This window comes from Schistocerca nitens, chromosome 1 (genome assembly GCF_023898315.1).
Source record: "Schistocerca nitens isolate TAMUIC-IGC-003100 chromosome 1, iqSchNite1.1, whole genome shotgun sequence".
Lineage (NCBI taxonomy): Eukaryota > Metazoa > Arthropoda > Insecta > Orthoptera > Acrididae > Schistocerca > Schistocerca nitens.
Genome location: NC_064614.1, coordinates 112,744,645 through 112,766,848, shown reverse-complemented (window position 1 = coordinate 112,766,848; position 22,204 = coordinate 112,744,645). Strand labels below are relative to the sequence as shown.

General features: G+C 44.7%; 1 protein-coding gene across 1 annotated transcript in view; it reads left to right on the top strand.

The window, feature by feature from the left end:
• The window catches only part of LOC126256592 (serine-rich adhesin for platelets-like), a 529,214-nt gene that overhangs the window by 370,458 nt on the left and 136,552 nt on the right, over positions 1-22,204 (top strand). The window lies entirely within an intron of this gene.

The window sequence follows — 22,204 nt, the reverse complement described above, 5'->3', positions numbered from 1 at the left end:
TGCAACCTACGTCAGTTAGCCGTTACTACCGTGTGAGGTGTACTGTATCACTTAGTTGTACTTCACTCTGTGTCGTACTGTTTGCTTTGCTTCTGATTCCCATCAGGGCCCGATGGAATCCCTGTCAGATTCTACACGTGACAGTATACTGCTCAGAGTTCCTACTAGAAAACCCATGTCTTCTGTCTGGGAGTGGAACTGGTACAGCAAGAATACGTAAATGGTGTTTTCGTAAGAGCGTGCAAAAATTTAACAGGATATACAGGATGCTCCACTGAACAATTTGAGATAAAAAACCTGGGGTCGGAGAAGCCAACTTAACGAGATAATAGTAATAAAATGATGTTATGTGTACTTTTTTTATTTACGTTAGTTGTCCATTCGGAATGGACAGTGTGTTGAAAGGAGAATGTAAGATGAACATCAACAGAAGCAAAACAAGGATAATGGAATGTACTTGAATTAAAGCGGGTGATGCTGAGGGAAATAGATTAGGAAATGAGACGCTTAAAGTAGTAAAGGAGTTTTGCTATTTGTGGAGCCAAATAACTGATGATGGTCGAAGTAGAGAGGATATAAAATGTAGACTGGCAATGGCAAGGAAAGCGTTTCTGAAGAAGAGAAATTTGTTAACATCGAGTATAGATTTAAGTGTCAGGAAGTCATTTCTGAAAGTATTTGTATGGAGTGTAGCCATGTATGGAAGTGAAACATGGGCGATAAATAGTTTAGACAAGAAGAGAATAGAAGCTCTCGAAATGTGCTACTACAGAAGAATGCTGAAGATTAGATGCGTAGATCACATAACTAATGAGGAGGTATTGAATAGAATTGGAGAGAAGAGAAATTTGTGCACAAGTTGACTAGAAGGGATCGGTTAGTGGGGCATATTCTGACGCATCAAGGGATCACCAATTTAGTATTGGAGGGCAGCGTGGAGGGTAAAAATCGTAGAGGGAGATGAAGAGATGAATACACGAAACAGATTCAGAAGTATGTAGGTTGCAGTAGATACTGGGAGATAAAGAAGCTTGCACAGGATAGAGTAACATGGAGAGCTGCATCAAACCAGTCTCAGGACTGAAGACCATAACAACAACAACAACAACAGTTAGCTGTAAATTCCATAACTGACACAATGAACGTACCATTTTAACTGTATCTTACAAAACATGCTGAAACTGACAGCCATCGGCGAACAAGATTCTGCCGCACCCTCACAAATATCCACGGTGACGTTTGAATCACATCTCAGGCAGCTACAATTCTGGCAACTAATTCCATCTCCGTATCCACTGGGGTCGCATCACAAATAACTTTAGATATCCTGATAGGAAATAATCAAGGGGATTCAGGTCAGTTGACCCCTCAGGCAATGCAATAGAACCTCCACTTCCAACCCAGCGACCAGGAAATACAGCACTGAGATGGTTGCGGACATCCATACTGAAGTAAGGTGATGCACCTTTATGTTGTATCCCCATCTTCTCACGAACAGCCAAGGGTGCATTCTCCAACAAGTTAGGTAGAACTCTGCACGAGTCTAAAGTACACGGTGTACATAAAGCCCGGAAAGAAACGGTTCTTTATTTCAAAAGTAATCGCCAGAACTGTAACTGTTAATACTCTTCCCCCGCAGTGAAGAACACTTTCAATTATTTATTGCACAAGAACCAAACATTGTACAGATATAATACATATGTCGTTTGAAGAGAAACCGTGAAAGTTTTTTTTTTCCATGTATACCGCCACAGAGTAGTTTGGTAATTTGCCGATAGTCAGCTGCCGCATCGATGGATCGGCCGTGCTACAGGAAACAGCTGTTTCATGAAATGGCCTCCCCGATCACCAGATCTCACTCCGTGTGGCTTTTTTCTGTGGGGACACATTAAAGATCTGTTGTACGTACCGCCTCTACCACGTGATGTAACAGAGCTCCGGGAGAGAATACGGGAAGCGACTGTCACAGTCTAAGATGCCATGCTGGGACGAGTATGGCAAAAATTTGTAAAAAAAAAAAGTTTCTTTTCAAAATGCAATATGTGTTTAGTTCTTGTGCAATAAATAATTGAGTGTGTTTCCGGACTTTATGTACACTCTGTATAGAAGGCCACGCAGACGGCCAGATAGAAGATATGGAGGCTCCTCCTCTTTGCTTCCTTGCAGAAAATGAAGAATGTACATGTAAACAAGCAACACAATCCTTTCTCCTGGCCTTTATCGCTAATCTTCACTGGGGTCAGCATGTTACTTTGTAGATTTCTTAATGTACCCTAACTGCCTGTGTCTAGTGTTATTACATGGGAAAATGTGCGAACGTTTTCGCAGTGTCTGCAACTCGTATAACTGACGCGGGTAGTAGTTACCAATCTGGGGTTCACCTAGTCGGATGTGGGAAACCGCGTAAAAATCACATCCAGACATGTCCTCGTTGTTAATCCGCCGAGTGGATTCAATCCGTGGCGCGCTCGCCTCCCCGAATGCCGGAAGCGGAATGACAACGTGCGCGGCTGTCCAGACTGTTCTAGTGTCTCATATCCTAACCTAATTCGATCAGCAACACCTGATTTATTCCATTACCAGTTTCCTGCTTTTCGTGTTATTTGTCTAACAAACTCTTTTCAAGACGCTATCCATTCAACTGCTCTTCCAATTCCTTTGGTCGGCCGATGTGGCCGACCGGTTCTAGGCGCTTCAGTCTGGAACCGTGGGACCGCTACGGTCGCAGGTTCGAATCCTGCCTCGGGCATGGATGTGTGTGATGTTCTTAGGTTAGTTAGGTTTAAATAGTTCTAAGTTCTAGGGAACTGATGACCTCAGATGTTAAGTCCAATAGTGCTCAAAGCCCAACTCCTTTGCCGTCTCTGACATAATTATAACGTAATCGTAAAACAGCAAAGTTATACAGTCACATAAATTAGCCCTACTTACGAGGGACACTCTAAAAGAAATGCACACTAGTTTTTAAAAATATTCAACTTTTATTCTACATCTTTGAAAGTTTTACAGTGTGTAGATACATCCTTTAGGAACAATATTTTCATTTCTCCACATAATTTCCATCCCTCTCAACTGCCTTACGCCATCTTGGAACCAGCGCCTGTATACCCGCACGGTAAAATTCTGGACCAACCTATTGGAGCCACTATTTGGCAGCGTGCACAAGGGAGCCATAATCTTCAAACCTTGTTCCACGAAGAGAGTCTTTCAGTTTCTCAAAGAGATGATAGTCACATGGAGCCAGGTCAGGACTGTAAGGCGGGTGTTTCAGTGTTGTCCATCCGAGTTTTGTGATCACTTCCATGGTTTTTTGATTGTTATGTGTGTGTGCATTGTCGTGCAACAGCAAAATCAGAATTTATGGTGGTTCCACTTGGCATGATGTCCACAAGGAAGAGTCCTTCTGAATCGAAAAACACCGTAGCCATAACTTTTCCAGCAGAAGGTGTGGATTTGAATTTTTTTTCTTGGGTCAATTTGCATTATGCCACATCATTGATTGCCTCTTCGTCTCTGGTGAAAAATAATGGAGCCATGTTTCATCACCTGTCACAATCCTTCCAAGAAATTCATCTCCACAATTCTCGTACTGTTCCAAAAGTTCGCTGCATACCGTTTTTCTGGTTTCTTTGTGAACCACTGTCAACATCCTGGGAACCCACCTGGCACAAACCTTTTTTAACGCCAACACTTTCAGTATTCTGCAAACACTTCCTTCCCCTATCCCAACGTAGCGTGACAATTCGTTCACTGTGATGCGTCTGTCAGCAGTCACTAATTCGTTAACTCTCTGCACATTGTCTGGAGTGTGTGCAGTACGAGGCCTGCCGCTGCGAGGACAATCCTCAATATTGCCGTGGCCGCTTTCATCACTTAACCTGCTTGCCCACCGACTAACTGTACTGCGGTCGACAGCAGCATCTCCATACACCTTTTTCGACCTCTTGTGGATGTTTCCCACTGTCTCGTTTTCACAGCACAGGAATTCTATGACATCACGTTGCTTCTGACGAACGTCAAGTGTAGCAACCATCTTGAAGACTTGCTGTGACGGCGCCACTCACGGGAACAGGTTGAAATAAGTTTGAAAACAAGCGGGAAGGGTGTATCTACACACAGTAAAACTTTCACACATGCAGAATGAAAACTGTATTTTTACAAAAATAGTGTGCATTTCATGAAATGAATTTTATCCGTAGTGGATGTTGTCGAACTCCGTGACTGTTCCTTTATCGGGTGTAGAAAAATATCCGCTAACAGAATTAAAGGTTATTTATTCGTCACACGACCGGTTTCCGGCTTGCGCCCATCCTCAGATGTTTAAACAACAGTATAAACATGTAAATGAATTGTATAGACACCTGAGGATGGGCGACAGCCCGAAACCGGTCGAGTGACAAATAAATAACCTTTTACTGTGACTGGTAACGGATATTTTTCTACACCCGAGTGTGCATTTCTTTTGGAGTGACCCTCGTATTAATTCGTTACGATACACAGCGTAGATATTTTTCAGCATATAAAGCGTCTCTTAGTAATTTCCTTATTTTACGTATTTCGAATTGTATCCGCCATACGAGCAATTATTATTCATCATTGCTTTTGCTAATAGACGAATGTTGAAAAACGGTCCAAATGCATGTAATATTAAAATTTCAGCCTTGGCACAAAATATATACAGGAAATGACACTGCTTCTTTGATGACGGTGACATGTGCAGTATGCTATACTTACTGTACAGCCAATCCTACTCCGTGATCTTACCTAGACGTGTTATAAGACATCTATGCAAATTAATTGCCGTTCGAATGCAAAATTTGAATCAATATCTCGGAACTTGCAGCAAGATTCTACTCCGCCTTAGCTTTTGACGTTCGAATGCAAAATCTGAATCAATATCTCGGAACTTGCAGCAAGATTCTACTCCGCCTTAGCTTTTGACGTTCGAATGCAAAATATGAATCAATATCTCGGAACTTGCAGCAAGATTCTACTCCGCCTAAGCTCTATAAATGCGCAAACGCCGTGGACTGAGCTGCTGTGAAACAAGGACACGCCTTTCTTCCCACGGCGGCGGTCCTCGCCGATCCTGTAACGGGAGCGGTACGCCGCATTCTTGTGGTTTTGCAAAACAGCGGATGATATCGCAAGGTCGGCGGGCGGTTTTGCTAAGAAAGGACTAGACGTCTGGAGGTGTCACTGTGCGCTCGAGAGATGCGGCAGGAGCTTTGGTGTGGGATATCCAAGGGCAGGTGGCGGGCCGCTGTAGAAGCTGCGGCGAGTTCAAAGCTTCGGTAATTGGAGGGGCTAAGCTGTTCTTTCACGTCGGTGGCGGGTTTTCAGACGAGAAATATGGAGGGGTCGGGTGACGGGCTTCGGCGCCGTGCTGCATTCCCAACCCTCTTACTTTTTTCGTTAACCGCTTTCAGCCCTCTCGAGAAGTGTCCATTGGTGTCTCAAGAGCGACGCCCTTTATACCGCTCCTGGGTGGCTTTAATCCGTTTAGCAGTGTTGTTATGACGGGGACTGCTGCCGAAGTCGCAGTGACGGCACAGGGACTTTTACATTTCTTGGCGCAGCGTCAGCCCTACAGCGAAGTTGAACGGACACTTATGACCAAGAATATCGTCCACCTCTGTTCGCTCCAGTCGCCCTACTACAGTGTAGGAGCTCCTTTTGTCATTGTCAAGGGTTAGACCTTCAGGAGAAGAATTATGATTCACTGAAGGCAGACTTTGTTCTTGTTCTTCTTTGACCATGGCCTCCAACGTAGTTGGTCGGTCAGCCTATCTGATTGCCAAGCCGAGGACTTGGGTTCAGTGCCCGGTATTAGTTTTCTTTGGTGGGAGGACTGGGACGGAATGCACTCGGCGTCGTCTGGCCAGTTGACGAGCAACTTGAATGAGATTTATTGACTTAAAGAACTGGAAAGCCGCGGGAAATCTGCTGACCGCATATGGTTCCGTAACCAAATGACGCCATATGGCAGAGGACGAATCGGCAAGCAGTCTGATTGGCCGCGGTGGTCTCGCGGTTAAGGCGCTCAGTCCGGAACCGCGCGACTGCTGCGGTCGCAGGTTCGAATCCTGCCTTGGGCATGGATGTGTGTGATGTCCTTAGGTTAGTTAGGTTTAAGTAGTTCTAAGTTCTAGGGGACTGATGACCTCAGATGTTAAGCCCCATAGTGCTCAGAGCCATTTGAACCCCCCCCCCCCCCCCCCCCCACTATTTGGCGTTCCATCTTTCATGCTGGGCGGCAGGCGGTAGGGATTATAAAAGCATTCTGATCAGGTTTTCATAATATTTCGGTATAAAGCATTTGGTAAGTAATTATTATTATATGCTCTAACTTGCTGTAAATCTGCTTTATAAATTTTGTAAACTTACTTTCCTACTTTCTGTGAGATTGTGTTAAAAAATCTTATCACTAACAGTGATGAAAAAGTGGGCGGTGGGTAAAAAGCTTGACTACCTCTGCTCTAGAACATCCCAAAAATTGTCTCTCGGGTTCACGATGGGACATTGAGCAGGCCACTCAAGTAAATCCATCATATTTCTGTCTCATCGTTGTGCAACGATCCTTGTTTTGCGCACAGGAATATTATCTTGTGAACACATACCAAATTCTCGACTGTTGTCACATATTATTGTCTAAAACGTTTTCATAAGCACCTACGTGCCCTTTTCCCGTCAGCCAAAGCTCCCATTGAGAACGAGAGACATTAGTTAGATAGCTGACCGGGGTGGGCGAGAGGTTCTAGGCGCTTTAGTCTGGAACCGCGCGACCGCTACGGTCGCAGGTTCGAATCCTGCCTCGGGCATGGGTGTGGGTGATGTCCCTAGGTTAGTTAGGTTTAAGTAGTTCTAAGTTCTAGGAGACTGATGACCTCAGAAGTTAAGTCCCATAGTGCTCAGAGCCATTTTAACCATTTTTGAATAGTTAGATACAACCCGGAAGATACAAATTTCAAAGAACGCAAGATGACACAGATGTTCTAAGATATGTAATCGCAGGAAGATAATGAGTGTAGATTGAAGGTTTTCATGGCCGGTAATTGCATTATTACTGATATTTGTTTTATGGGCATTAGGCCGCGGTTCAAGACATAATTCACCGCACAACGTTTGGTCTCATCTTCTTGCTGGATATATCGTCAGGGACTTCAATACTCAGAAATCAGTTACAGTCTCAGACAAGCTCAGCAAGCCGAATTGTTTATACCGGGAAGTTATAATTATAGTGAGGCTACTCTCAGAGGTCCAGTGCTGACTATAATTATGGTATGGCAGTGAGACTTGAATTGGGGAGAAGAGGAGTTTGTGGCACAACTTGACAAGAAGAAGGGACCGGTTGGTAGGACATGTTCTGATGCATCAAGGGATCACAATGTTAGCATTGGAGGGCATTGTGGAGGGTAAAAATCATAGAGGGCGACCAAGAAATGAATACACTAAGCAAATTCAGAAGGACGTAGGTTGCAGCAAGTACTGGGAGATGAAGAAGCTTGCACAGGATAGAGTAGCATGGAGAGCTGCATCAAACCAGTCTCAGGACTGAAGACCACAACAACAACATACACTCCTGGAAATTGAAATAAGAACACCGTGAATTCATTGTCCCAGGAAGGGGAAACTTTATTGACACATTCCTGGGGTCAGATACATCACATGATCACACTGACAGAACCACAGGCACATAGACACAGGCAACAGAGCATGCACAATGTCGGCACTAGTACAGTGTATATCCACCTTTCGCAGCAATGCAGGCTGCTATTCTCCCATGGAGACGATCGTAGAGATGCTGGATGTAGTCCTGTGGAACGGCTTGCCATGCCATTTCCACCTGGCGCCTCAGTTGGACCAGCGTTCGTGCTGGACGTGCAGACCGCGTGAGACGACGCTTCATCCAGTCCCAAACATGCTCAATGGGGGACAGATCCGGAGATCTTGCTGGCCAGGGTAGTTGACTTACACCTTCTAGAGCACGTTGGGTGGCACGGGATACATGCGGACGTGCATTGTCCTGTTGGGACAGCAAGTTCCCTTGCCGGTCTAGGAATGGTAGAACGATGGGTTCGATGACGGTTTGGATGTACCGTGCACTATTCAGTGTCCCCTCGACGATCACCAGTGGTGTACGGCCAGTGTAGGAGATCGCTCCCCACACCATGATGCCGGGTGTTGGCCCTGTGTGCCTCGGTCGTATGCAGTCCTGATTGTGGCGCTCACCTGCACGGCGCCAAACACGCATACGACCATCATTGGCACCAAGGAAGAAGCGACTCTCATCGCTGAAGACGACACGTCTCCATTCGTGCCTCCATTCACGCCTGTCGCGACACCACTGGAGGCGGGCTGCACGATGTTGGGGCGTGAGCGGAAGACGGCCTAACGGTGTGCGGGACCGTAGCCCAGCTTCATGGAGACGGTTGCGAATGGTCCTCGCCGATACCCCAGGAGCAACAGTGTCCCTAATTTGCTGGGAAGTGGCGGTGCGGTCCCCTACGGCACTGCGTAGGATCCTACGGTCTTGGCGTGCATCCGTGCGTCGCTGCGGTCCGGTCCCAGGTCGACGGGCACGTGCACCTTCCGCCGACCACTGGCGATAACATCGATGTACTGTGGAGACCTCACGCCCCACGTGTTGAGCAATTCGGCGGTACGTCCACCCGGCCTCCCGCATGCCCACTATACGCCCTCGCTCAAAGTCCGTCAACTGCACATACGGTTCACGTCCACGCTGTCGCGGCATGCTACCAGTGTTAAAGACTGCGATGGAGCTCCGTATGCCACGGCAAACTGGCTGACACTGACGGCGGCGGTGCACAAATGCTGCGCAGCTAGCGCCATTCGACGGCCAACACCGCGGTTCCTGGTGTGTCCGCTGTGCCGTGCGTGTGATCATTGCTTGTACAGCCCTCTCGCAGTGTCCGGAGCAAGTACGGTGGGTCTGACACACCGGTGTCAATGTGTTCTTTTTTCCATTTCCAGGAGTGTATTTAGACTTCGTAGATAATCTAAGCGTTAATGCGAAGCCAATTTACCCTGGAAAAAAATTAGGTCCAATTTTGTCCACCAGGTGAAAATGTGGCACAGTGAATGCAAGAAAAACATATAGTGTAATGTTGTTGCTTAATTTGAGGTGTAAGCGGTGCTGATAGACAATACCATAAAAGTGGGTTAAAAGCTGTGAGCTATCTGAGGAAGTTAACCTTGCATTACTGCGCAACTGTTTCACCAGGTATCCAGTCTAGCTTACCAAATTCCCAACCAGACTAACATTAATTGTAATCTTTTAGTACTCATCTTACGATAACCGGTGATATATATATAAAAAGAGAATTTAAATAAAAAGAAATAAATCAGTTTATATTTGGACATTTATTTTAACATTGATCATTGAAATTTCAGCATATTAAACTTGATTCATAACTAAACTGGTGCCTTATTTAGGATTGTGAAAATGTGAGTTTGTAATCTTACGGAACACATCAAATATGGGGCCAAGATTGGGAGACTGCATGCAACACTGCATTCATAAAATAACACACGAAGAACGTTGAAACATATGCAAGAGGAAATTAACCACAACCAACCGATTCAATTTTCACCCAAGGAAGTTACGTTCGTAGCGCAATCCTGTCCGTCATGTAATTACCACACACTGGTATATTAAATTCATACTAACTCTCTGTGAAATCTTCCCGAAAAGAATAGCTGAGGGCTACTTTGATGCTTTCACCACATGCTTCACGTGGTCAACTTGGTTTACACACAGAGTGTAACTCCACAATAATTTTGATAGTTAAAATAAAATTACATCGAAACGCAATTTACAAAAGAAAAACCTCGAACTGGTTACTATCGTCTTACTATTAACCTGATGGGTCAAACAATTGTATAAGCACGTGGTACTGGTCTCACAAAGTACACCCCACGTGGGTTGAACATAAAGAAAAGTTGCTATATTGAAAAATATTGTCAAGACGAGACGTTATAATCTCACGCACATTCGCATTTAAGATTGATGATCTTAGAGTTACTGATCAACATGTGGTTCCACTTTACTCACAAAGCAGTGACAAAGCAACTACCGGAAGATATTCTGAACTTCACTCTCGAATTACACTGCGTTGCAATTTAAGATAACATTAGATATTTCGAGCTAAACCTGAAACAAAGGTGATTGAATTTTCAGTTAGGCTGAACTTAAGAAATCTATTGTCCTACGGACTTAGCAGACACGCGCTTAGCCGGAGATCTTACCACTTCAGACGCTCGCCGCGGACAGACTGCCGTGGTCCCTTCCTGAGGGTGGCTCACAAATACAAACGGAAGTGGCCAGAGAGGCAGCTTCCTATACAAACATGACAAGGGACGGACAGGACCATACTAAGGACAGAAACCTCTTTGCTTTCAGAAAGCGTAGCTACCTGTTCCGGCGTTGGTCCTACTGTTCTCTAGCAGACAGGCTTGTCTGCTACCATCCAGCATGCAACTAGAAATACATTTGCTCATTCATCCTCTCACACAGAAGGGACGGGGGATGACAGTATCTTATCATATACAGTATATAAAAGAAAGCGGATATAGGTTCCGTATGAGACTGTGTGACATGAATTACATATAAACTGTGTTTATAGTGTAGTAGTGTGACAGCTCGTTCTTGTTTATGTGTAAAAGTAACACGTTTCACTGCTCAGTCTCCTCCCAGATAGTCAGAAACACCACAGTAAATTTAGAAGAGTAATTTATGCCGTAAATGACAACATATTTAAGAAATTCATATGAAAGGAATCCAACAGAGACCTTTCAATAGAAATTACCATATGTATTCATTAGGTACGGGACGTGAGCAGAAAAGTTCAAACAAGTGAGAAAGCCATAATGTTGATTTTATTATTAACAGACGCCTTACACAGCTTGTTCAATATGAGCACCGGGGACGTCGACGACGTGCTGTGCAGCCCCAAATTTGGAACTAATTTTCTTGCCAGCGTAAATCGGTTCCGCATTAGCATATGTACCAAGTTTCGCTGTCATATGATAGTTGCAACTCACTTGGACCTCCGTGAGTAGCTGCACTTTAATCATAACCACCCGGTATGTGTCCGAGCAACGGTCGGATCGTGACGTCATCAGACCACTGCGTAAAGGCCGGTTCCCACTAGAGCGCGGCAGCGCGTCGTGCGGCAACGGCAGCGGCCTGCGTTTTCCGCTTTGACGCGGCGGCTCGCGGAATTGGCGTTCCCATCTGGAAGCGGCAGACGCTAGCGGTAGCCAATGACGGACAGCCACTGAGGTACGGGCTGGGACCCACCGAAACGACCGGTGTGTTTGAATAACAATATCTTACACCTACATGAAGGAAAGACGAAGTTGGGTGAAGACACACCATGTTTTCACTTTCTGTACAATGTACTCTTTCACATATTTCAATATTCATGTTTTCTTATTTCACCATAAACAGATTTGATGACTACCGTTCATGATTGTTCACTATCTCCTAACACGTTGAAACAATGTACGACAAAAGAGATTATTCAGATAGTTAAGCGAGACAAAAATTTAAAATGTGATACGGTAGCAGGTACAGGAAAACAGTAAGAACACAAAGGCTTGGGGGGAAGGGATGAAAGTGGAAGCCACCAGATAGAATTTCGCACAGAGCATAATGCAATCATCGCCAGCACCTTGCTTAAGAATCATGAAAGAATAATACATATTTGGAACAAAGTTTTCGAAACCAGATTTTAAATTATAAGACATTTCCTGGTGCAGACGCAAACCTACAGTAATTTATTGGTTACGAGCTGCGGTTTACAACTAAAGAAACAGTAAACGGTGGCAAATTAAGGAAATGGAACTTGAATAAGTCAAGACCCACAGTTATTCGATAAGATTAAAGTTACCGTAATGCAATGACTGACTGAAACAGAGGAAGGAATCCGCTAGAATACGAATGGATATCTTTGAGAGAAGAAGTGGTCAGTGCAGCAGAGTATGTGAACAGGAAGAAGGTACAGTAGAAATCGTTAGATAAAACGTGATATATTAAATTTGATACGAGGGAAAAATATAAAAATGCAGCAAATAAAGTAGGCCATAGGAAATAGAAATGTCTAAACATGACGTTGACAGGAAGTCCAAAATTGCAACGCGATTTTGCACTTGGAAAACATAAGGGAATGAAAATGAGAAAGAACAAAGTAAACTTTGCTCAAAGGAGAAGCAACTGTCAAGAACTCATTTGGCAAGTCAGAACTAAGCAAATAAGAGAAGGCTAGAAAGTGGAAGGAATATGTAGAGAGGAGAGGGGGAGGGGTTGTACAAACTAACATAAGCACGATGTTCGATTCCTGTGAGATGTCTGAACACGCAAGGCAATACTGATCCTACCACTTAGCTAAGCAGACACACTGAAGTACTGCGAAACTGTGTTTATAGCATTTGCATGTTAAGAGAAAGGTTTTGACAATCTTAATTAAATCATTCCTTGAACCTCTGGAGATGTCATCGATAAAACACAGGGCCACAAGATTATCTACAACTTGTACAGAAACCAAATTGCATTCCTAAAACTTGAGTGACTTGAAAGGGAAGCAGTAATTGAGAAGGCAGAAGTAGAGAGGATATAAAATGAAGACTGTGAATAGCAACAAAAGCGTTCTGAAAAAGAAAATTTGTTCACATCGAATATAAATTCTAATGACTGGGTACTATTTTACAAAGGTATTTGTGTGGAGTGCGGTATTTGTGTGGAGTGCAGCCCTGAATGTAAGTGAAACGTGGGTGATGAACAGTTCTGTCAAGAAGACAATGGGCGCTTTCAAAACGTGGTGATCAATAAGAATGCTGAAGATTAGATATGAGGATCATGTAACTAAAGAAGAGGTACGGAATTAAATAGAGGAGGAAGAGGGGTAAGTTGACAGGACATATTATGAGGCATCAAAGATTGAGGACAAAAGGGGTTGGGTGATAGTATTCTGATAATAATCATCTGTTGAAATGCTATTCTACTATTTTATCTATTAATGTAAGCAGTGAATTTACTCTTCCATGCACTACTCCACAAAACATTTAAACCAAAACTGAAATCAGCTGAACACCAAATCTTTCAACCACTGTCTGACAACTACTGCATTCACTTTCAACTTTCTATAACTATCCCTGGCTAGCCACACACACATACAGATATAAGGAGAACAGAAATAAACAAACATTAGTTTTCAGCATATAATTCTTTAGGTTGGCAACATGTACATAAACAAACCAAACAGGAAGGGACATGAGGTGAACATACTGTAGTTACGACTTCAAATCAGTGTTTTCGGTCAAATGTCTACAGCTAGTCACAGAAGAAAAAAAAAGAACATGAAAATGTGCTTATGTTCCATAATATAAGTTTTAGTTCAACCTCCAGCATGTGACCAGGTGAGGGGAAACGCAGATGTCCGCCAAAAACTCGATTCACCGTAAGTAATCAGTTATTCACGTAAATAAAGATGTGAACTGTTTTATGATCTGCAAGTATCACATATCAAAACAAAACTGAATCATTCTAGATTCCACCGAAGATGCCTTAAAGTAAAAGGCGAAACGCGTCTTGAACCAATAAAGTACGCTGGATAAAGAGAAAAACGTTTGTTACTTCCAAAGGAAATAATCAATAGCTGTAGATAATTAGAAAATTACATCTTATGACATACCAGCAAACTAGTCTCGGTTTAAGTTGTCATTACACATGCTATTAAATGCTGTTTAAAAAAATTCATCTATCCCTTCCGAAAAAACTGTAGTTTCTTTCATATCTTGGTAGTTAAACAGATTTTGGATATTTATCATGCGACGAAATACATGAGTTATTACAAGTTATCGTTTGCAAAAAAACACGTTTCGATTTCTTTAACCGTTTACGAAATTTGCAGTTGATACAACCACATGGTTTACGACGAGCAGGACGAAAGTATCGGTCGCGTAGCGAGCGACCCGCGCGCGGTCACCGCACAGCCCGTCCGCCGACATATCATCCAGTATCTCGAGAACGGTGATAGCTATCGTTCTGCTCTCAGCTTTAAAAACAATTTCGATATGTTGACTAAATTTCATACGCAGTAATGTATTACCTAAAATGATCTGTACGCAAATTCCACGCAATGCGTTTTTACCTCTGCACACTCATTCAAATTTCGTGTAAAGGTTTACGTACATGCGATACAGCAAGTAACCACGACGAATAACGCAAAGAAATTCGGTCCTTTATCGAGAGAAGATATCAGGCTGTAACATGCCCAAGAATCAAATTTTTCTACCGAATAGTTTCCTTGTAATCGGAAGATAAGTATTTCATAGCTGCCGCCGCGTCCGCGCCAGCGGTTCGGCGAAAGTTCGTGTGGCCCGGGTGTCCGTACCTGACGTCACGCTCTGCGCGTTCTGTGATTGGCGGCGCGCACCTGGAGCGCGTCACGCGGCAGCGGAAGCGGTTCGACATGGTCAAACCGCGACGCAGAGCCCGCCGAGCCTTGCCGCTGACGCCATTTCCATGGCAACCACGCCGCTGACGCGCGGTTTTGACGCGCGGCAGCCCTAGTGGGAACTGGCCTTAAGATCGCGGAGTCACGCCGACGATTGCTATGGAGCTTTTAGGGGGGAAGAGTTGGCAGTTTTTGTTTTATTTAGCAGTAAGGCACACAACTTGTCTCATCTGAGTTCTCCTCCTCTCCTGTTGTCTTTGTGGTTTTGAATTTCTATGCCCCCTCTGTACGTCCTATCGTGTTAATGATTAGACCTTGCTAAAATCACAGTGTCACAGAAACGAATTTGGTTGGTTCCCCGGTACCAGTGCAGTATCTGCTACTGCTGATTTATCCTCCTTGCCCAGGCGACAGTTTCTCGTGTGTTCCGTAAGGCGAGTTTTAATACTCCTTTTTATAGTTCCTATTTGTACTTGGCCGCAAGTGCATGTGATTTTATGTACTCCTGCTGTGGCAAGCGGCGGTCTTAGGTCCGTTACAGTGCTCAAATTCTGCGCGAATATGAGTGAGTCATCATGTATCATGTTACAAGGGAGATTTTCTTCACACTTCACCCGAACGCACAGCCGATGTTCATTTCCTCTCGTGGCAAGTGATGTATGCTGTTCAATCGCCTTGAAACTAGTAATCACAGAATGTAAGACGACATTTGGGGAGACGATGAGAACGATGTCCCCTGTCGTACATCAAATGTTTTTGTGTGTTCACCCTCTTTCACATGTAGTACTTGGTCAGTCAGTTGACTGAACTTGCGCGGCAGGAAAGAACAATCGCTCTCCCGCCTCGCTGCCGCTAAGTACATCCTGCGTCCCGCGGAGATGGCTTGCATGCACCCCGCGTGACTTCATTCGTAAAACTAAGATTCGCTGCTGTGGAGCATTCCATTTTGTTCATGAGCAGGCAACGGTATATAGACTCCTTTGCAGTAGTTCCGCTGCGCAATTTAGACTGAGACTGACCAGCCAATATGACGCCACGTAGAACATTCCTTAACCGGTCTTCGAGCAAATTTCTCTCAAGCGGCGCTTGTAAAGCATTAAGAAATTCCAAGACCTGATCGAGTGAATATTTTTAAGCGTTTCCACGTAAAGTTCATAGAATTTGTTGACCTGGAAAAAGCGTTCAACATTGTAAAATTGTGCAAGATGTTTGAAATTCTGAGATAAATAGGGGTAAAGTATAGGGGGAGACAGGTAATATACAGTATGTACAAAAGCAAAGAGGGAATAATAAGAGTGGACGAGCAAGAACAAAGTGTTCGGATTAAAGAGGGTGTAAGACATGGATGTAGTCTTCCGCCCCTATTGTTCAGTCTGTACATCGAAGAAGCAGTGATGCAAATAAAAGAAAGGTTCAAGAATGGAATTAAAATTCAAGGTGAAAGGACGTTAATGATACGATTAGCTGATGAAACTGCTTTCCTGAGTGAAAGTGAAGAAGAATTACATGATCTGCTGCATGGAATGAACAGTCCTAATGAGTACATAATATGGATTGAGAGTAAGTCGAAGAAAGACGAAAGTAATGAGAAGTAGCAGAAATCAGAACAGAGAGAAACTTAACATCAAGGTTGATGACCACGAAGTAGATGAAGTTAAGGAATTCTGCTACCTAGGCAGCAAAATAAACAATGAGAGACGGAGGAAGGAAGACGTCAAAAACGAACTAGCACTGGCAAAAATGGCATTCCTCCCCAAGAGAAGTCTACTGGTATCAAACATAGAATTAATTTGAGGAATAAATTTCTGAGAATGTACGTTTGGCGCACGATATTGTATGGTAGTGAAACATGGACTGTGGGAAAACCGGAACAGAAGAGAATCGAAGCATTTGAGATGTGTTGCTACAGAAGAATGTTGAAAATTAGGTGGCCTGATAAGGTAAGGAATGAGGAGCTTCTGTGCAGAATCGGAGAGGAAAGGAATATGTGGAAAACACTGACAAGGAGAAGGATGATAGGACATCTGTTAAGACATCAGGGAATGACTTCCGTGGTACTAGAGGGAGCTGTAAAGGGCAAAAGCTGTAGGGAAAGACAGAGATTGGAATACATCCAGCGAATAATTGAGGACATAGGTTGCAAGTGCTACTCTGAGATGAAAAGGTTGGCACAGGAGAGGAATTCGTGGCGGGCAGGACCAAACAAGTTAGAAAACTTATGACTCAAAAAAAAAAAAAAAAAAATCGTAACGAGGGCATTTCATTTCACAGTCCTAAGGGTGTGAACTTAGAGTATTTTGCAACGATTTCCGTTCTACAGTATGTTGTACTCTGATAGAGTAAACGCTAAACTCACTGTCTCAACGTCCGTCATATGAAAAATTTCGATTTTTTTTTTTCGGGTAGATAATATTTTGTCTGAATGTACTTCGTACGTATTAACGCTTTGCTCCCGTTACCCAGCTACCGAAACTGGGTTTAGCGAGTGTCGCACGGTTTTTAAAACACTGAAGGCATATTTAAAGCGTCCACAACTGATTTGTGACTTCCGTCCGGCTCTTCCGATGGAATATGGTCGGTTGTATACTTAAAACAGCATAGATTATATATCAGAGAGAGAGAGAGAGAGAGAGAGAGAGAGACAGAGAGAGAGTTGACGTTGCGAGTGCCCTATGATACAGTTTTTGTGCGATCCCCTTCGAATACATGATAAAAACTGCAAGTGATTAAAAAAGGATTAATTACAACCTTCAAGCAGACTTTTATTCCATGTTTTTCGAGTGCCATTTATCAGTCGTTAATCACACAGCAGTATTAATAATTTATTTTGATTCACTTTTTTTTCGATCAGGATTTTTCTAAATAAATCGGCTAAGCTATCTGATGTATTGGCCTCTATTCAGTCCGAACGAAAATCTTTTCTCTTTGGCTGACGATTATTAATTACAATTCACGACAACCGGTTCCAACCTATTCAGGCTTTAATTTCGTATTATAGCGGCCCACGGCGAAGCTAATTTATTTCCTCGCTGGGCTGCTCCGCATTACGTCGCGGTTGGCTTTGTTTCGTTCCGCGTTTCATGCTTTGCCGATAGTAAGCCCAACATCACGCAGCAAATTACCCGATCGCCTGCCCACGGGATGTAGAGACTCCTTCCTACCTGTCAAATGTTTGGATGATTATGAATTACGAACGCAGTAATGCAACAAATATGAGTTGTAACTACCGGTAAACAATAATATAGTTTGGAGAGGTGCCTATTACCCAGCGAATCGAAGTGAAGGTCCGGCGTGGCGAAGGTGGCAGTTCCGCTGGGGAGCGGGGAGTCGGTAACACCGTACACTCTGGAATCCTTAGAAGTGGAGCACTGCAGCACGCTACACGTCTGCGCTTGAGTGACTCCGACCACATCCCATGAATGTAGACCGGCACTTTTCTTCAACAATTCTCCTCTGCCGATATCAGTTTACCAGTATGTACTCACAGAGTAACTTGTATGGGTCCACTTTCCGACTAAATGAACCACTGACCTCTTAACCCTTGTGCCCACATTTTATTTAAAAAATCTATCGTAGTTTACTTTTTGATAACTATGTCGTCTTGTTCGTACACGAAAATTCGTTTATTCCAGGCCCAATATATATATACTCCTAGAAATGGAAAAAAGAACACATTGACACCGGTGTGTCAGACCCACCATACTTGCTCCGGACACTGCGAGAGGGCTGTACAAGCAATGATCACACGCACGGCACAGCGGACACACCAGGAACCGCGGTGTTGGCCGTCGAATGGCGCTAGCTGCGCAGCATTTGTGCACCGCCGCCGTCAGTGTCAGCCAGTTTGCCGTGGCATACGGAGCTCCATCGCAGTCTTTAACACTGGTAGCATGCCGCGACAGCGTGGACGTGAACCGTATGTGCAGTTGACGGACTTTGAGCGAGGGCGTATAGTGGGCATGCGGGAGGCCGGGTGGACGTACCGCCGAATTGCTCAACACGTGGGGCGTGAGGTCTCCACAGTACATCGATGTTGTCGCCAGTGGTCGGCGGAAGGTGCACGTGCCCGTCGACCTGGGACCGGACCGCAGCGACGCACGGATGCACGCCAAGACCGTAGGATCCTACGCAGTGCCGTAGGGGACCGCACCACCACTTCCCAGCAAATTAGGGACACTGTTGCTCCTGGGGTATCGGCGAGGACCATTCGCAACCGTCTCCATGAAGCTGGGCTACGGTCCCGCACACCGTTAGGCCGTCTTCCGCTCACGCCCCAACATCGTGCAGCCCGCCTCCAGTGGTGTCGCGACAGGCGTGAATGGAGGGACGAATGGAGACGTGTCGTCGTCAGCGATGAGAGTCGCTTCTGCCTTGGTGCCAATGATGGTCGTATGCGTGTTTGGCGCCGTGCAGGTGAGCGCCACAATCAGGACTGCATACGACCGAGGCACACAGGGCCAACACCCGGCATCATGGTGTGGGGAGCGATCTCCTACACTGGCCGTACACCACTGGTGATCGTCGAGGGGACACTGAATAGTGCACGGTACATCCAAACCGTCATCGAACCCATCGTTCTACCATTCCTAGACCGGCAAGGGAACTTGCTGTTCCAACAGGACAATGCACGTCCGCATGTATCCCGTGCCACCCAACGTGCTCTAGAAGGTGTAAGTCAACTACCCTGGCCAGCAAGATCTCCGGATCTGTCCCCCATTGAGCATGTTTGGGACTGGATGAAGCGTCGTCTCACGCGGTCTGCACGTCCAACACGAACGCCGGTCCAACTGAGGCGCCAGGTGGAAATAGCATGGCAAGCCGTTCCACAGGACTACATCCAGCATCTATACGATCGTCTCCATGGGAGAATAGCAGCCTGCATTGCTGCGAAAGGTGGATATACACTGTACTAGTGCCGACATTGTGCATGCTCTGTTGCCTGTGTCTATGTGCCTGTGGTTCTGTCAGTGTGATCATGTGATGTATCTGACCCCAGGAATGTGTCAATAAAGTTTCCCCTTCCTGGGACAATGAATTCACGGTGTTCTTATTTCAATTTCCAGGAGTGTATATCAGTGTTTTTACAGCTGGAGGATACAGGTCGGCAGGGACGGCGGAGTGCGGATTGAATGGTAATATTTGTCAAACTGTTAGCTATCTCCCAGTAAAAGCATTCACATTCGTGGAACTTCGAGCTGAAGCTTCATCCTGACCCATCGCACCCCCCTCAGATTTAGTTATAAGTTGGCACAGTGGATAGGCCTTGAAAAACTGAACACAGATCAATCGAGAAAACAGGAAGAAGTTGTGTGGAACTATGAAAAAAATAAGCAAAATATACAAACTGAGTAGTCCATGCGAAAGATATGCAACATCAAGGCTAATGTGAGCTCAGGAGCGCCGTAGTCCCGTGGTTAGCGTGAGCAACTGCGGAATGAGAGGTCCTTGGTTCAAGTCTTCCCTCCAGTGAAAAGTTTATTTTCGCAAAGTTATGATCTGTCCGTTCGTTCACTGACGTCTCTGTTCACTGTAATAAGTTTAGTGTCTGTGTTTTGCGACCGCACCGCAAAACCGTACGATTAGTAGACAGACGAAAGGACGTGCCTCTCCAATGGGAACCAAAAACATTTGATCTCAAGGTCATAGGTCAACCGATTCCTCGACAGGAAAACACGTCTGATATATTCTATACGACACTGGTGACGGCATGTGCGTCACGTGACAAGAATATCTTGTCGACCCACCTAACTTGTACTCTTGGCGAATGGGCAAAAGATTCTCCTACCTTGCCCGATTTAGGTTTTCTTGTGGATGTAATAATCACTCCCAAAAAAGTGTGTTTCGGTGTTTGTTTAGGTGTAGCGTCCGCATACTACGGCGCAGTTACCTCGCAACGGTCGGACGAACGGACAGATAATAATTGTGTGAAAATAAAAAAATAAATTTTTCACTCTAGGGAAGACTTGAACCAAGGACCTCTCGCTCCGCATCTGCTCTCGCTAACCACAGGACCACGGCGCTCCTGAGCTCACACCATCCTTGATGTTACCTCTGTTGCGCATGAACTACTCAGTTTGTATATTTTGCTCATTTTTTCATAGTTCCACACAACTTCTTCCTGTTTTCTCAATTGATCTGTGTTTAGTTCTTCAAGGCCTATCCAATGTGCCAACTTATAACTAAATATGAGGGGGGTGCGATGGGGAGGTTCCCTTGTGAGTAACAGACTGAGGTCAGTTTACCTACAGAAGAAGAACAAAGACATGCATGCACCAAAAACACAACACACTGCCCTGCCGAATTCGGTGCATAGAAACCTTTGACATTCATAACAGCTTCCAGTCGTTTTGGAATGGATACATACAGGTCCTACCAGGCGTAGAAGTACGAAACTTAAGAGGTGGTGTAGTGTAGGGACCGAGAGACCGCGTCTGCAAGGCCATCTGCTTCCTGTAACGGCTGACGACAAATGTCAGCACACAATAACTCAAGTTCCATACATAGGTATCTGTTTCAAACCCGTAAACACGTTGACTTTTGTGCGTACGAACTACGATTTGCGGGCATTTGTTTTCTGTTATCATTTGGAGAAAACTGCTGCAGAATCGCATCCAATGCTTGTCGAATCTTTCGGCGAACATGCTCTTGGGAAAACGCAGTGTTTCGAGTGGTTCAAAAAATTCAAAGATGGTGATTTTGACGTCAGAAACGACGAGCGCGGGAAACCACCGAAAACGTTCGATGACAACGAATTGCAGGCGCTAAAATCGGATGAAGATGATACTCAAACTCAACAAGAACTCGTGGAACAATTGAATGTGACGCAGAAAGCCGTTTCTCTTCGGTTAAAAGCTATGGGAAAGATGCAGGAAGTGGGCAAATGGGTTCCGCATGAACTGAAAGGAACACAGCAAGCAACTCGAAAGACCACTTTTGAAATGTTGCTCGCCAGATACAAAAGAAAGTCGTTCCTCCAACGAATAGTGACAAGTGATGAAAAAATGGATCCTAAGCGTCGTACATCATGGGTGTATCCAGGCAAACCATCGACATCCACTGCAAGACCATATCGCTTTGGAAAGAAGACAATGCTAGGTGTTTGTTGAGATCAGAAGGGTGTCACTTTTATGAGCTGCTAAAACCTGGTGAAACTGTTAACACTGATCGCTACCAAGAGCAAATGATCGGTTTAAATCGAGCATTACGTTAAAAACGAGCAGAATATGAGAAAAGGCACAACAAGGTCATATTGCTCAATGATAACGCCCTATCACAGACAGCAGAATGGGTCAGGGAAACGGTCGAGGCGTTCAGTTGGGAAATACTAGGACATATGGCTTGTTCTCCAGTCTTGGCTCCGTCCGATTATCATCTACTGCATCACTGGGTTACGCTCTCGCTGAACAACGCTTCAGTTCGTATGGAAATGTACGGAAATGACTCGCTCACTGGTTCGCTTCAAAAGGAGGACTGTTTTTTTGGCGTGACATTCATAGCCTGCCAGAGAGGTGGGAGAAATATACTACTGGCCATTAAAATTGCTACACCAAGAAGAAATGCAGATGATAAACGGGTATTCATTGGACAAATATATTATACTAGAACTGACATGTGATTACCTTTTCACGCAATTTGGGTGCACAGATCCTGAGAAATCAGTACCCAGAACAACCACCTCTGGCCGTAATAACGGCCTTGATACGCCTGGGCATTGAGTCAAACAG